Consider the following 17,038-nt stretch of genomic DNA (forward strand, 5'->3'; position numbering starts at 1 on the left):
GTTGATGTGGTCAGACATCGCATGCTCCCTCTACCATCGGGATTAGTGTTAAACCTAAATAATTCTTATTTGGTGTTTGCGTTGAGCATGAACATGATTAGATCGTGTGTTTTGCAATATGATTATTCATTTAAAGAGAATAATGGCTATTCTATTTGCTGGAATAAATACCTTCAATGGTTTATTGAATCTCGATCGTAGTGCTACACATGTTCATAATATTGATGCCAAAAGATACAAAGTAGTAATGATAGTACCACTTACTTGTGGCACTCCCGCTTGAGTCATGTTGGTATTAAACGCATGAGGAAACTCCATGCAGATGGATCATTTGGACTCACTTTATTTTTAATCACTTGAGACATGCAAATCGTACCACATGGGCAAGGTGACTGAAGGCCTCGTTTTCTAGTGAGATGGAACTAGAAAGTAACTTATTGGAAGTTATACATTTGGATGTATGCAGTCCAATGAGTGCTGAGGCACGTAGTGGATATCATTATGTTCTTACTTCACAGATGATTTGAGTAGATACTAGTGTATTTGCTTGATGAAACAAATGTCTAAATTATTGAAAGGTTCAAGTAATTTCAGAGTGAAGTTGAAGATCGTCGTGACAAGAGGGTAACATGTCTACAATGTGATCACAGAGATGAATATCTGAGTTGCGAGTTTGGTACACAATTAAGACAAATGTGCCAATTGTTTCACATCTCATGCCACCTAGAACACCATAGTGTACTGGTTTGTCCGAACGTTATAGCAGCGCCCTATTTGATATGGTGCATACTATGATGTCTCTTATGAAATTACCACTATCATTTATGGGTTATGCATTAGAGACAACCGCATTCACTTTAAATAGGGCACCACGTATTTCCATTGAGATGACACCGTATGAACTATGGTTTGGAGAAACCTAAGCTGTCGTTTCTTAAAAGTTTGGGGTTGCGATGCTTATGTGGAAAAGTTTCAGCATGATCAGCTCGAACCCAAAGCGGATAAATGCATCTTCATAGGACCCCCAAAACACATGGGTATAGCTCATATCTCAGGTCCGGAAGCAAAGTGTTTGTTTCTAGAAACGGGTCCTTTCTCGAGGAAAAGTTTCTCTCGAAAAAATTGAGTGGGAGGGTGGTGGAACTTGATGAGGTCATTGAACCGTCACTTCAACCAGTGTGTAGCAGGGCGCGGGAAGTTGTTCCTATGGCGCCTACGTCAATTGAAGTGGAAACTAATGATAGTGATCATTAAGCTTTCGGATCAAGTTACTACAAACCTCGTAGGTCGACAAGGTCGCGTACTGCTACAGAGTGGTACCGTAACCCTATCTTGGAGGTCATGTTGTTGAACAATATTGAACCTACGAGCTATGGAGAAGCGATGGTGGGCCCGGATTCTGGCAAATGGTTGGAGGCCATGAAATCCGAGAGAGGATCTGATACGTCTCCAACGTATCTATAATTTTTGATGGTTCTATGCTATTATCTTGTCAACTTTGGATGTTTTGCATGCATGAATATGCTATTTTATATCTTTTTGGGAATAACCTATTAACTTAGTGCCAAGTGCCAGTTCCTGTTTTTCCGTGTTTTTGACCTTTTTCAGAGGAGAATATTAAACGGAGTCCAAACAAAATAAAACCTGCGGAATGATTTGTTCCATAACAGAAGACACGCAGGAAACTTGAGAACCAAGGCAGGGGACCTCGGAGGAGGTCACAAGCCACCCACGCCCGGCCTAGGGGGCCTAGCAGGCTTGTGGGCCCCTTGTGGCTCCCCTGCCATACTTCATCCGCATATAAATTCTCCAAAAATCCAAGAACACCGAAGACAGCCACGAAAATACTTTTTCGCCGCCGAAAGCTTCTGTCTCCGCAAGATCCCATCTGGGGCATGTTCTGGTGCCCTACCGGAGGGGGGATTCATACACGGAGGGCTTCTTCATCAACACCATTGCCTCTCCGATGATGCGTGAGTAGTTCACCATAGACCTTTGGTTCCATAGCTAGTAGCTAGCTGGCTTCTTCTCTCTCTTGGATCTTCAATACAAAGTTCTCCATGATCTTCATGGAGATCTACCTAATGTAATCTTCTTTTGCGATGTGTTTGTCGAGATCTGATGAATTGTGGATTTATGATCAGATTATCTATGAATGTTATTTGAGTTTCCTCTGATCTCTTATATGCATGATTTCGTATCCTTGTAATTCTCTTTGAATTGTGGGTTTTGTTTGGCCAACTTGATCTATAACTATTGCAATGGGATAAGTGCTTGGTTTTGGGTTCATACCGTGCGGTGTCCTCACCCAGTGACAGAAGGGGTAGCGAGGCACGCATCGTGTTTTATCCATCAAGGGTAAAAAGATGGGGTTTGTATCTATTGCATGAATTTATCCCTCTACATCATGTCATGTTGCTTAAGGCATTACTCCATTTGTTATGAACTTAATACACTACATGCATGCTGGAGAGCGGTCAATGTGTGGAGTAATAGTAGTAGATGCAGAAAGTATCGATCTACTTGTCTCGGGCGTGATGCATATATGTATGATCATTGCCTTAGATATTGTCATGAATTTGCGCGGTTCTATCAATTGCTCGACAGTAATTCGTTCACCCACCGTAATACTTGTTATCATGAGAGAAGCCTCTAGTGAACACTATGGCCCCCGGGTCTACTTCACATCATATTTTCAGCTCTACACTTTTACTTTGTTGAACTTTCCGCCTTCAGATCTCACCTTGCAATCAATTGTGAAGGGATTGACAACCCCTTTATAGCGTGGGTGCAAGTTTGTTTGTTTTTGCATAGGTACTTTGGAGACATGCCTTGACACTCCTACTGGATTGATACCTAGGTTCTCAAACTGAGGGAAATACTTATTGCTGCTGTGCTGCATCACCCTTTCTCTTCAAGGGAAAAACCAACGCAAGCTCAAGAGGTAGCAAGAAGAATTTCTGGCGCCGTTGCCGGGGAGGATCAAGTCAAGAATAGTCTCCCGTCAACGTGACAGTTTCTGGCACCGTGGACTATTCTAAGTGAAGCTTATCCAAGTAACTGTCGCAACCTCATCTCTTGCATTTACTTTTTTGCCTTTTGCCTCTCGTTTTCCTCTCCCCCACTTGTGAAAAATAAAAATTACAAAAATATTTGCCTTTTTGGTTTGCCTTTCCTTTGCTTGTGTGCTATGTGCCTTCAATATGCTTGCATCTTTGTTTGCTAAGAATCTAGTGATATGGATCCTCATCCACTTGCTAATCTTTTCAGGAGGTCCAACTATGTTGAACCAATTGCTAGTGAGTTTTGCTTACTAGATTATCTTTATGAAGTTTTGCTTGAGATGCGTGAATCTGAAAATTGTGAGGAAGAAATTTATGAAGTGATTCACGAGGGCTCCTTGGATGAAAAGCATGATTGCAATAGTTTCACTATAAATTCTATTAGTGACAATCATGCTAAAAATATGCAAAACCCTAAGCTTGGGGATGCTAGTTTTGCTATGTCCACTACTTGTTGCAATGATCATGATTGGGGTAATGATTTTTCTTATGATCTTGAAAATTTATTTAAGCCTCATGATGAATATGATATTTGTAATCATATTGAAAGTGGGTTTGGAGAAATCATGACTTTAGTTGATGTTCAATCCACTATTTTTGAAAAGCGTCAACTTTGCATGTATGTGGATCATGAAAAGAATATCCTATGTGATAGCTATATTGTTGAATTTGAATATGATCCCACATGTAATTGTTATAAGAGAGGAAAAAATTGTGGAAGAAACTTCCATGTTACCAAATTACCTCTTGTTTTGTTGAGATTGATATTGTCTCTTTCTTCTTCCTTGCATATGGTAACTATTGGTTGTCTTGACAATATGTTTTCCTATAAAATTCCTATGCATAGGAAGTATGTTAGACTTAGATGTGACTTTCACATGTTTCATGATGCTCTCTTCGTGTCCGATTGCTATCTTTTATTTGAGCATCATTGAATTATCAATGCCTAGCTAAGGGTGTTAAACAATAGCACTTGTTGGGAGGCAACCCAATGAATTTATTTTTTCTTTTTGCTTTCTGTTTTGTTGTGTCCACACCATCATAATTCTTTTATGATTGTGTTTTTTGTGTTTCTTTTTGTGTTTGTGCCAAGTAAAACCTTTTTGATTAGTTTTGGTAATGGTTGTTTGATCTTGCTGAAAAAGACAGAAACTTTGTGCTCACGAAATTATTTTTAATTCCTATCCAGAAAGAGCTTTTGAGTTGATTGTTTTTGCTGCTGGTTTATATGCCAATTTCCCTAATTTTCATAAGTTTTCAGAATTTTTGAGATAAAGAAGTATATGAAGTATACAGATTGCTACAGACTGGTCTGTTTTTGACAGATTCTGTTTTTGTTGTGTTGATTGCTTATTTTGATGAAACTATGGCCATGGAAAAGTGAGAATACAGTAATCTAACATCAATCTAAATAGAAATCAAGTTTACTACAGTACCTAAAGAGTTGGTAGTTTGTTTTCTTATGCTAATGATATCACGAGTTTCTGTTTACGTTTTGTGTTGTGATGTTTTCAAGTTTTGGGTGATGTTCTCATGGACAATGGGATAAAGAGTGGAAAGAGCTTAAGCTTGGGGATGCCCAAGGCATCCCAAGCCAAATTCAAGGACATAAAAAATCCTAAGCTTGGGGATGACCCGGGAAGGCATCCCCTCTTTCGTCTTCAATCCATCGGTAACGTTACTTGGAGCTATATGTTTATTCACCACATGATATGTGTTTTGCTTGGAGCGTCGTCTATTATGGGAGTCTTTTATTTTTGTTGTGTCACAATCATCCTTGCTGCACACCTTTTTGAGAGGGACATGCACTCGTCGTGAATTTGCTAGAATACTCATTGAGCTTCGCTTATATCTTTTGAGTTAGGCAATTTAGCTCACATGTGCTTCACTTATATCTTTTGAGCTAGATATTTTTGCTCTAGTTATTCACTTAAATCTTTGTAGAGCACGGCGGTGTCATATTTTGTAGAAATAAAAGCTCTCGATCTTCACTTATATCTTTTTGAGAGTGCTCTCACTAAGTAACTTGGGAATTGGCGTGTGCTATGAAAGTAGTCCAAAAGATGGTAGGCTTCCAAAGAGGATATAATAAAAACTTCCATAATTCAAGTGCATTGATTAGTAAGAGAAGTTTGATTCCTAACAATTAAATTTTGAGACATGGATTTGGTAATACTAGAGTTATGTTAGTAGGGTGTTGTGAATCTAGAAATACTTGTGTTGAAGTTAGTGATTCCCGTAGCATGCACGTATGGTGAACCGCTATGTTAGGAAGTCAGAGCATAATTGATTTATTGATTGTCATCCTTTGTGTGGCGCTCGGGATCACACGATGGTTAACACCTACCAACCCTTCCCCTAGGAGTATGCGTTTAGCACTTTGTTTCGATTACTAATAAAACTTTCGCAATAAGTATATGAGTTCTTCATGACTAATGTGAGTCCATGGTATAGATGCACTTTCACCTTCCACCTTTGCTAGCCTCTCTAGTGCCGTGCAACTTTCGTCGGTCCACAAACCCACCATATACCTTCCTGAAAACAGCCACCATACCTACCTATTATGGCATTTTCTTAGCCATTCCGAGATATATTGCTATGCAACTCCCACCGTTCCGTCTCATGACTTGTGTTGTCACTTTCATATTGCCATTGCATGATCGTAAGATAGCCAGCGAGATGTTTTGATGGCATAGGCTAAGCTAGATCGTTGCACATCCCGGTACACTGCCGGAGGCATTTCCTATAGAGTCATCATTGTTCTAAGTATTGAGCTGTGAGTAAGTAAAAGTGTGATGATTATCATTATTAGAGCATTGTCCCATGTTAGGAAATAAAAAAATGAGGCCAAAGATGCCCACCAAAAAAAATAAAATGAAAAGAGGCCAAAGAGCCCAAATAATAAAAAAGAGAGAGAAATGAGAGAAGGGACAATGCTACTATCCTTTTTCCACACTTGTGCTTAAAAATAGCACCATGTTCTTCATAATAGAGAGTCTCTTGTTTTGACACTTCCTTATACTAGTGGGAATTTTCATTATATAACTTGGCTTGTATATTCCAATAATGGGCTTCGTCAAAATTGCCCTAGGTCTTCGTGAGCAAGCAAGTTGGGTGCACACCCACTAGTTCTCCTCTTGAGCTTTGACACACTTATAGCTCTCATGCATCCATTGCATGGTAATCCCTACTCATTCACTTTGATATCTATTGATGGGCATCTCCATAGCTCATTAATATGCCAAGTCAATGTGACCATTTCCTCCTTTTTGCCTCACAACCTCCACCACACTCTATTCCACCAATAGTGATATATCCATGGCTCACGCTCATGTATTGCGTGAGAGTTGAAAAGGTTTGAGAAAGTAAGAGTGCGAAAACAATTACTTGGCCAATACCGGGGTTGTGCATGATTTAAATTTGTTCTGTGAGGATGATGGAGCATAGCCAGACTATATGATTTTGTAGGGATAACTTTCTTTGTCCTTTTTATTTCGAAAGTTCATGATTACCTTGCTAGTTTGCTTGAAGTATTATTGTTTTCATGTCAATAGCAAACTATTGTTTTGAATCTTACGAATCAGAACATTCATGCCACAAGAAAGAAGTTACAAAAGACAAATATGTTAGGTAGCATTCCACATCAAAAATTCAGTCTTTTTCACTTCCCTACTCGAGGACGAGCAGGAGTTAAGCTTGGGGATGCTTGATACGTCTCCAACGTATCTATAATTTTTATTGGTTCTATGCTATTATCTTGTCAACTTTGGATGTTTTGCATGCATGAATATGCTATTTTATATATTTTTTGGGACTAACCTATTAACTCAGTGCCAAGTGCCAATTCCTGTTTTTTCCGTGTTTTTGACCTTTTTCAGAGGAGAATCTTAAACGGAGTCCAAACGGAATAAAACCTGCGGAACGATTATTTCCATAACAGAAGACACGCAGGAAACTTGAGAACCAAGGCAGGGGACCTCGGAGGAGGTCACAAGCTACCCAGGCCCGGCCTAGGGGGCGGGCCTAGCAGGCTTGTGGGCCCCCTGTGGCTCCCCTACCCTACTTCTTCCGCCTATAAATTCTCCAACAATCTAAAAACATCGAAGAGAGCCACGAAAATACTTTTCCGCCACCGCAAGCTTCTGTCTTCGCAAGATCCCATCTGGGGCACGTTCTGGTGCCCCGCCGGAGGGGGGATTCGGACACGGAGGGCTTCTTCATCAACACCATTGCCTCTCCGATGATGCGTGAGTAGTTCACCGCAGACCTTCGGGTCCATAGCTAGTAGCTAGATGGCTTCTTCTCTCTCTTGGATCTTCAATACAAAGTTCTCCATGATCTTCATGGAGATCTATCCGATGTAATATTATTTTGCGGTGTATTTTTCGAGATCTGATGAATTGTGGATTTATGATCAAATTATCTATGAATGTTATTTGAGGTTCCTCCGATCTCTTATATGCATGATTTCGTATCCTTGTAATTCTCTTCGAGTTGTGGGTTTTGTTTGGCCAACTTGATCTATAATTCTTGCAATGGGAGAAGTGCTTGGTTTTGGGTTCATAACGTGCGGTGTCCTCACCCAGTGACAGAAGGGGTAGCGAGGCACGCATCGTGTTGTTTCCATCAAGGGTAAAAAGATGGGTTTTATATCTATTGCATGAATTTATCCCTCTACATCATGTCATCTTGCTTAAGGCGTTACTCCGTTTGTTATGAACTTAATACACTAGATGCATGCTGGATAGCGGTCGATGAGTGGAGTAATAATAGTAGATGCCTAAAGTATCGGTCTACTTGTCTCGGACGTGATGCCTATATGTATGAGCATTGCCTTAGATATCGTCATGAGTTTGCGCGGTTCTATTAATTGCTCGACAGTAATTCGTTCACCCACTGTAATACTTGCTATCATGAGATAAGCCTCTAGTGAACACTATGGCCCCGGGTCTACTTCACATCATATTTTCAGCTCTACACTTTTACTTTGTTGCACTTTCCGCCTTCAGATCTCACCTTGCAATCAACTGTGAAGGGATTGACAACCTCTTTATAGCGTTGGGTGCCAGTTTGTTTGTTTTTGCCTTGACACTCCTACTGGATTGATAAATACTTACTCCTGCTGTGCTGCATCACCCTTTCCGCTTCAAGGGAAAAACCAACGCAAGCTCAAGAGTTAGCAGGATCCATGTATGAAAACAAAGTGTAGACTTTGGAAAAAACTACTTGATGGTTGTAAGACTATATATTAAGCAAAGATGGATCTTTAAAAGGAAGACAAACGATGATGGTGAAAAGTTACCATTAAGAAAGCTCGACTTGTCGCAAAGATGTTTCCGACAAGTTCAAAGAGTTGACTATGATGAGACTTTCTCACACGTAGCGATGCTAAAAGTCTGTTGGAATTATGTTAGAAGTTGCTGCATTATTTATGAAATATTGCACATGGGATGTCAAAACATTGTTTCCTCGACGGTTTCCTTGAGGAAAGTTGTATATGATACAACGAGAAGGTTTTGTCAATCCTAAGGATGCTAACAAGTATGCAAGCTCCAGCAATCCTTCTATGGACTGGTGCAAGCATCCCGGAGTTGGAATATACACTTTGATGAGATGATCAAAGCTTTTGTGTTTATACAATGTTTATGAGAAACTTCTATTTCCAAAGAAGTGAGTGGGAGCACTATAGAATTTCTGATAAGTATATGTAACATCCCAAATTTTGGAATGTTAATATAATTATTAGACTGATTGTTTGTTTGTTAGTGATTGCACCTTGAGTGAAATTTGGAACTTTTTAAAACTTTTGAATGAGAGGGAATAAAATGACTTTCCCCTTTTTCCTGTGAATTCAAATTCATCCGTTTCATGAGAGAAGATAACATGACTTCTTAAGCTATAAAGAATTTGAATCATGGTGGCATTTGAATTTCTTTCGGTATTTGATTCGAATTTATTTTTGGCACACGATTTCACTCACTAAATTTTCCTGACAAATACCTGCCAAGCAAGAAAAGTGAGGAGGTGATATGACACCCCCCAAAAAATAAAAGTCAGTAGAAAAAGCGTGCCAAAAAAATTTGAAGACAAAATTTGGATTTTTTTTAAAGAATAAATTTTTATGAAGTTTTTATTTTGTGAAAAATAAAATGTCCACGTGGTGGGAAATATTTTTCTCATAATTTTGATTTATAATACTCCTATATTTGGAGATATATCTATTTTCCTTTTTAGTTTTTACCTTCCGGTTTTATAAAAAAGGAAACAAATCGCTTTATTTGGAAAGCTATCTCGGCCTGTTAGGAAATATCACATCCGGCCCAATACCTTCCTTCTCCTACTTCCCGTCTCTTTCCTTCCCCAACCTCCTGTAGCTTCCAGGAAGCTTCCTCGCCGGAAATCCGCCCCCATCTCCTCGAGCTTTCCCTCCCTGCACCTCCCGTCGCCCTATATTAGATCCCCACCCCTCCTTGTTCCATTTTTCCCAAGAACCCCGCCTCTCCTCGCCTCTAGCTGTCGCACCCATCTCGTCGGAGACCCTGCCCAGGAGCACCGCGCCAGGAGCGCCTGCCTCACCCCCAATGCCCTAGCGCCGCTCCTGACGCCTCCAGAGAGCACCCGTCGCACCCCTCTGCCGGATCCCCCTCCCCGCCACCGTCCTACTCCGCAGGAGCGCCCCCACCTCGCCGCCTCCACCACGGCCGGCAATTGCCGGAGTTTCTCAGTAGCAGGTAAGAGTTGTGCCTCTCCCTCTCTCTTATCTTATTTTTCTCCCCACCCTTAGATCCCAATTGGACATTTTAGATTAGATCCAAACTTACCCCTTCGGTTTATTAGAACAAACCAACCGGTCCTGTGAGTTAGATTATAAAACCGAAGGGTTTTTCTTATATTGCGGCCGTCCTCTAGATAGCCTAAAACGTGGACACCCTACAACCAATCAGGATCTGCCACGTCACCTTTTTATTTTTATACTTTTCTGTTTTTTATTTCTGAAACAGATTTGAACCTGTTTTTGGATTGCTCATAACTTTTATTCCATAACTCCAATTGAGTTGATTCTTTTTTGCATTAGATCAAAAAAATCATGTAGTTTCTATAGATATATAATTTGTCCATGTTTGAAAATGTAAAATTAGAATTCAAACAGATTTGGTTTAAATCTTGTTTTGCTTATATCTGGAGTTTAAAAATAGATTTTTAATTGATTCTTTTTGCTACTAATCTCTACTGATCTTATTTATGAGTAGGTAAAATTTCTGAATTTTTGGAATATATTAATTCATTTTATTATGTAAAATAGTTTCTGATTTAGTTCTTTCTAGAATTGTTACCATTTATTTGGCTATAATTGTTTTCAATTATATTCTTTTATACTTGTAAATAGGTTATATTTTGTCTTCTGTTAGTTAACAGTCGGTTTTCAACAACAATAAAGTTTAATTTTTATTTGATATCATGAAATCAATTCTAGTCCTATAATAACTTGCAATCGATTTCCTTACTAGTTTAACTCCCCATTTGAAAATACTTTCAAAATAATATGGTTTTATGAAAAATACTTTATGTTATCTTAGTTAATTTTATATTTTCTTTTCAGTTATTTTATTATTTTAGTGTTTTATTTTATATTAAGTTTAAGTTATAGTAGAAGACTCCATAGTTTCCCTTCGAAGTTTATTTTGGATTCTCGTTTGATTTGATTTATTTGTTAAATTCTATTTGTTGTGGTGATATTGATTGCTAGTATGATTGCTTATATGAATACTATGTTTTATTATATAGATTTCGTTGGAGAGTGACGAATAGTTCTATAAAGTTATTTCTTGAGAGCGATATCTATCTCCATCAACCTTACCAGGCAAGTCACGTTGATCATGTTTTTACCTATGTTTTATATGCATTGTAGCTCTACCTTCTTCACCCAATTGCATGCAAAGTAGGTACTTGGAAATTTGGATCTTGATGTAGTATCATGTGGTAGGCACCCATCACCCTTGTTACTTGGCCCGTGACAATGAATTTTATTTTTCTATGCTTTTAGTAGACGGGGTTATGGTTGAGTGTTATTCACGAGTGTTGTGAGAATATAATAATCAAGACCGGATATTCCAAGACTTTCTAGACCTCGTGATGCAACATACCTCTGGGTGAAGGATGGTTCAGATGGGCTCCCTCGGATAAACCAGCGGAGGACCCGAGATGCATGGATAAGCGCCATGACATCTTGCAGAAAGCGTCACCAAAGCTCAAAGAGATGGATGGATATTTCAAGACCCAAGGCTTACCTGCACAGCCACAAGTTATTATGGGCTCTGGCTTGGTTGGACAATATGGTGACTCTGGACGGGTGGTGCTACGAGATGTAAAAGAATGGTAGGATTGGATGGGCACCGACACAGGCTCACAGGAACCCGTTGAAATACCATGTTTTGATCATCTGGTTCTCAAACACCCTGATTGCGAGGACTTCAACGGAGGCGATCAAATCTTGTGGGGAACGTGAGCAAAAATCTGCAGAGTACTCAAACCTAATCGATTAGCCGTGTCCACGGTCATGGATAACTTGAGCCAAAGGAACTAAAACTATCAGGAACTCTCAACACCATTAATTATTGATGTTGGTAATATTAACTTGAGCATGAGAAATGGTTGGTGGAACCTTCTCATTAACAACCAACAATGTAGTAAATTTTGCTTTAACCCTCTCTCTTGTTGTAGGAAAATTTGCTTTACGCAAAACTTAAACTACAGACCCACTTGCCATATATGCATATAATATAGATGATATTTACACCTCTCTCTTTTGTGACTTGCCGGCATATTCAATATGCTTACTTACACGGCTGCAACGTCTTATGTTGCAGATACTTTCTTCGACGAGGAAGAGTACGATTCAGGGTTACGGTCTGCACTCAACCTGACGTTGGTGTTTATTAGGACTCCACTCCCTTGACTGTTTCCGCTGAGACTTTGAGGTATATATCAGTTTTACGTTATTTACATGTGATTGCACTTTGATATATACATTGATGTAGTGTGTGTACCAGCATACTGATCCAGGGATGGCACAGATAGCCAGAGGCTTGACTCGTTTTGAGTCGGGTCGCTACAGATATGGTATCAGAGCGCATGTTGACTCTAGGACGTGACCCTAGAAACTGGAAATCTCTTAGGAAAGGATCTCTCTAAAATTTTATTTCCAAGAAAATCCTTTACTTATCATCTCTTCTGATTTCATCAAATGTTCTCTCTCACCTCAAATAGTTAGACAATACCCTTTCCCCTTCGACCACAAGAAGGATCAACTGAGTCCCACTTCAAAGTAAAGAGGATTTCACCATGCATTTGAAGAATTGAAGTTGTGCCAATTGAACACTCTCAAGACCCGAAGAATTCAAAGACCCTGAAGTGTTCCAATATTTATATGGCAATTAGAAGTCCAAACCCCTATTATATACCCACCTTAGATACGATGATTTGTGAGCCGTCATTTGTGTGTGTTCTCCGACAGCCACAAATAAATTCTATTCTCAAAAATATTGTTTGTATTGTGTGTGTCTCCCTCTTGTCTTCTCTCTTTTACCCATCTCATCCCAAAAAACCTTGGACCCAATAGATGGCATATGAAGCTGGACTTGTAATCTCTGGACCAATGATCCAGCTGGAGGCTGAAATATGGATTCAGAACATGGAGAACCACTTCGGGAGCAACTTGATTTCAAGGAAATATGAAGTGGCACACGCTCTTCAGTACTTTACCCAAAGTGCTGCTATGCGGTGGAAAATGCATCATGCCATACAAGGATTTAGTGGAGCAGAAACTTGGGACGAATTCAAGAAGACTCTGTTAAGATCCCGTCTTATTCAAAAGTGCTATCAAATCCCGATCAAGAAGCCTTGTGCATGCAAGATCTATGGAGAAATAGGACACACCCAGGAAGAACACCAGGATGTATGCACCCATTGTGAAGAAAATCACCCAGCGGAGGAATGCCCAACTAGTCAGGTGACTTGCTTCTTGTGTGAAGGAGCCACCTACTACCCAGCTCAGTGTCACATTTACCCCAAGGTGCAACAAGTTGTCAAGGAGGAGAAAGAATTAATGAAGGAAACCCTCAAGAAGAAGATTCTAGAAGAACCTGTGATGAAGGAAAATATAGAAGACCCTGATGGACAGAGCCTAACCAGATTTTTCTCCAATGTCTGTTACTCATGTGGAGAAGAAGGGCATTTCTCAAAGGATTCTAGAAGAACCTGTGATGAAGGAAAGCCATAAATATATGGGAAACTTCCCAACATAAAAAGTAGAGTTTGATCCTCACGAAATGGAAGAACTGACCAGAACAAACAATTCCGGAAAGAAGAGAAAGTACACTTGGAAAAGCCAAATCTCTGCAGATAAGGACCCGAGTCATATCCCATGTTTTAAATGCAAGACGTTAGGTCACTATGCCAATATGTGCCTAGCAAGGAAGCGGGAAACCCAAGGAGCAAAAAACTACCACCAAGAAGCCTCGAGATAGGTCGGAAATCCTTTGTTTTCGTTACAAGGAAGCAGGACATTATGCTACTAATTGTCCACAGGAGAAGAAAGCTAAAATGGAATAGTGAAGTTTTGACAATGGCAATAAGTGTAACATGAAGCCCTCTTGTTATAGTGAGTTTATGGAGTTAAATTTTGTAACAGAAGTCTCTGAGATTGTAATAACTTCATGAATCAATAAAAATTATTGTGTCATGATTGCCTTTGTGGAAACTGTATGCGTTGTTTCTCTACAAACAAAGATCTTTAAACATTTATGAGGATATGAGAAAATATGGTCTATGCAGGCATGAGTATATTTCATTTTAAGTGCGGTAGTAATCGGTAAATCCACAGGATCCAATAAGTAAGAATGTACCATGCATACCAAGGAGTCAAACCCACTAAATACAATTGAAGGAAATGTTGGATCATATCAAACCATGGGGATGACAACAGAGGAATAATGTACCTTGGAATTGGAATTTTGAGGAGAGATTTAATATGAGTAACAAACACTTTTATTGGTACATAGACCAATGGTAAGGAAAATGAGTTCAAGGAATACAACCGGTACCAAGGGTGCATCTCAAGATTTTCATGAAGGTTGCACCAAGAGCATGAAGGAATAAGCTATGATGTATCAACACACGATTTCTTAGGAGGATACGAAAACCCGAGAGTTGTGAAGAAACGATAGATGTTTGTTCACCTTGCAGAATCATTGGATTTATCCGAACTTCGTTTGTGTATAAGAGAAATTTGGCAATGCTTGTGAGCACGCCTAAGAGTTAGAATACGAGATTCACTAACCCTTATACAAGGTAATGATTTCACTACGACATGGCTTGGCCACCATGACGACTTACTCTTACCATTCTCTTGTTATTCGGAATGGTAAATCTGAGAGACTTACCCATAGTAGAGAGACTACGTTCTTTGAAGCTTTTGTTTAAGCCTTAGAATGGTATGATGAAGACACATGTACGTGGCAATTGTTGTCACACGTAGGAAATTTTACGGTGAGAATGAAGCCAAGACCCCTCTCTCTGCAGGATAACCACAAACGATAGACCACCATGAGAGTCATCAATATGTTATTTAGAATGATCATGAGAGTTGTCAGTTAAGAAGACCCAGTGAGGGAAGAAACTTAAATCAACAGAACAGCACTCGATTTTAATGGAAAACGTTATGAATATAACGGAAGAGCATCACCAAAGGAGTTAGTATGAACAATGTGAGGAGTTAGATGTCAAGACCCAGAGGATTGTTAAAAAAATTTGAGGGACCAGTAATCCTCATTTGAAGTGTGGTAGCATCTCACTTTGCAGGAGATTGGATTTGTTACGAAACGCCCAAACCCTAACCTTTTATTTCTAGCCTCTTCGAATCTCGAGGACGAGATTCATTTTAAGTGTGGTAGGTTTGTAACATCCCAAATTTTGTAATGTTAATATAATTATTAGACTGATTGTTTGTTTGTTTGAGTGATTGCAACTTGAGTGAAATTTGAAACTTTTTAGAACTTTTGAATGAGAGGGAGTAAAATGACTTTCCCCTTTTTCCGGTGAATTCAAATTCATCCGTCTAATCAGTGAGAGAAGATAACATGACTTATTTAACTATAAAGAATTTGAATCAGGGTGGCATTTGAATTTCTTACGGTATTTGATTCGAATTTATTTTTGGCACAAGATTTCACTCACCAATTTTCCTAACAAATACTTGCCAAGCAAGAAAAGAGAGGAGGTGACATGACAACCAACAAAAATAAAAGTCAATAGAAAAAGAGTGCCAAAAAAATTTAAAGACAAAATTTGGATTTTATTTTTATTTTTTTAAAAGAATAAATTTTTATGAAGTTTTTATTTTGTGAAAAAGAAAATGTCCACGTGGTGGGAAATATTTTTTTGATAATTTTGATATATAATACTCCTATATTTGGAGATATATCTATTTTCCTTATTAGTTTTTACCTTCCTATTTTGTAAAAAAGGGAACAAATCACTTTATATGGAAAGCTATCTTGGCCTGTTAGAAAATCTAAGATCCGGCCCAATACCTTCACTACAGGAATCAGCTTCTTTGCCGTCAGCCATAACACACGGCAAAGAGGCCTCCACCGTCGGCATTGATCAATCCGCATACGGCAAAGAGAACACCTCCCGGCCAAGATTCTGCGTCTGCTTACGACAGCATTGTAGCTTCTTTGCCGTCAGCCTTCCCTAAGCGGACGATGATACGTCCAATTTGCATCATGGTTTTATGTTGATATTTATCGCTTTATGGGCTGTTATTACACTTTAGGGTACAATACTTATGCCTTTTCTCTCTTATTTTATAAGGTTTACATGAAGAGGGAGAATGCCGGCAGCTGGAATTCTGGTATGAAAAGGGAGCAAGTTTGAGATACCTATTATGCGCAACTCCAAAAGCCGTGAAAATCAACGAGGAGTTATTTTGGATTTTATTAAAAATACTGGGCGGAAAAAGTACCGGAGGGGAGCCACCAGGAGGCCACAAGCCTGCTAGGCCCGGCCTACCCCCTACCCGTGCGTGGGTGGCTTGTGTTGCCCCTCCGATGCTCATCTGGTGCTATATGGAGGATTTCGTCCCAGAAAAAATCAGAAGGAGGCTTTCGGGAGGAGTTGCCGCCGCCACGAGGCAAAACTTGAGCAGACCCAATCTATAGTTCCGGCACGACCGTCCTGCTGGGGAAATTTCTCTCCCGGAGGGGGAAATCGTTGCCATCGTCATCACCAACACTCCTCTCATCGGAGGGGACTCATCTCCATCAACATCTTCATCAGCACCATCTCATCTCCAATCCCTAGTTCATCTCTTGTAACCAATCTCCGTCTCGCAACTCCGATTGGTACTTGTAAGGTTGCTAGTAGTGTTAATTACTCTTTGTAGTTGATGCTAGTTGGATTACTCGGTGGAAGATTATATGTTCAGATCTTTGATGCTATTCAGTACCTCTCTGGTCATGAACATAATTATGCTTTGTAAGTAGTCAATTTTGTTCCTGACGACATGGGATAATTCTTTCTATAAGTAGTCATGTGAATTTGGTATTCGTTCGATATTTTGATGCGTTGTATGTTGTTTTCCCTCTAGTGATGTTATGTGAAGATCGACTACATAACATTTCACCATTATTTGGGCCTAGAGGAAGGCATTGGGAAGTAATAAGTAGACGATGGGTTGCTAGAGTGACAGAACCTTAAACCCTAGTTTATGCGTTGCTTCGTAAGGGGCTGATTTGGATCCACTAGTTTAATGCTATGGTTAGACTTAGTCTTAATTCTTCTTTAGTAGTTGCGGATGCTTGCGAGAGGGGTTAATAATAAGTGGGATGTTTGTCCAAGTAAGGGCAGCACCCAAGCACCGGTCCACCGACATATCAAACTATCAAAGTAGCTAACGCGAATCATATGACCTTGAT

The 17,038-nt window shown here is 39.6% G+C and overlaps 1 pseudogene; it reads left to right on the plus strand.

Annotated features, from left to right (window-relative positions):
- Window positions 1-15,941: 15,941 nt before the first annotated feature.
- LOC123412984 lies at window positions 15,942-16,506 on the plus strand (annotated as a pseudogene).
- Window positions 16,507-17,038: the final 532 nt, after the last annotated feature.

Source organism: Hordeum vulgare, chromosome 7H (assembly GCF_904849725.1).
Source record: "Hordeum vulgare subsp. vulgare chromosome 7H, MorexV3_pseudomolecules_assembly, whole genome shotgun sequence".
Classification (NCBI taxonomy): Eukaryota; Viridiplantae; Streptophyta; class Magnoliopsida; order Poales; family Poaceae; genus Hordeum; species Hordeum vulgare.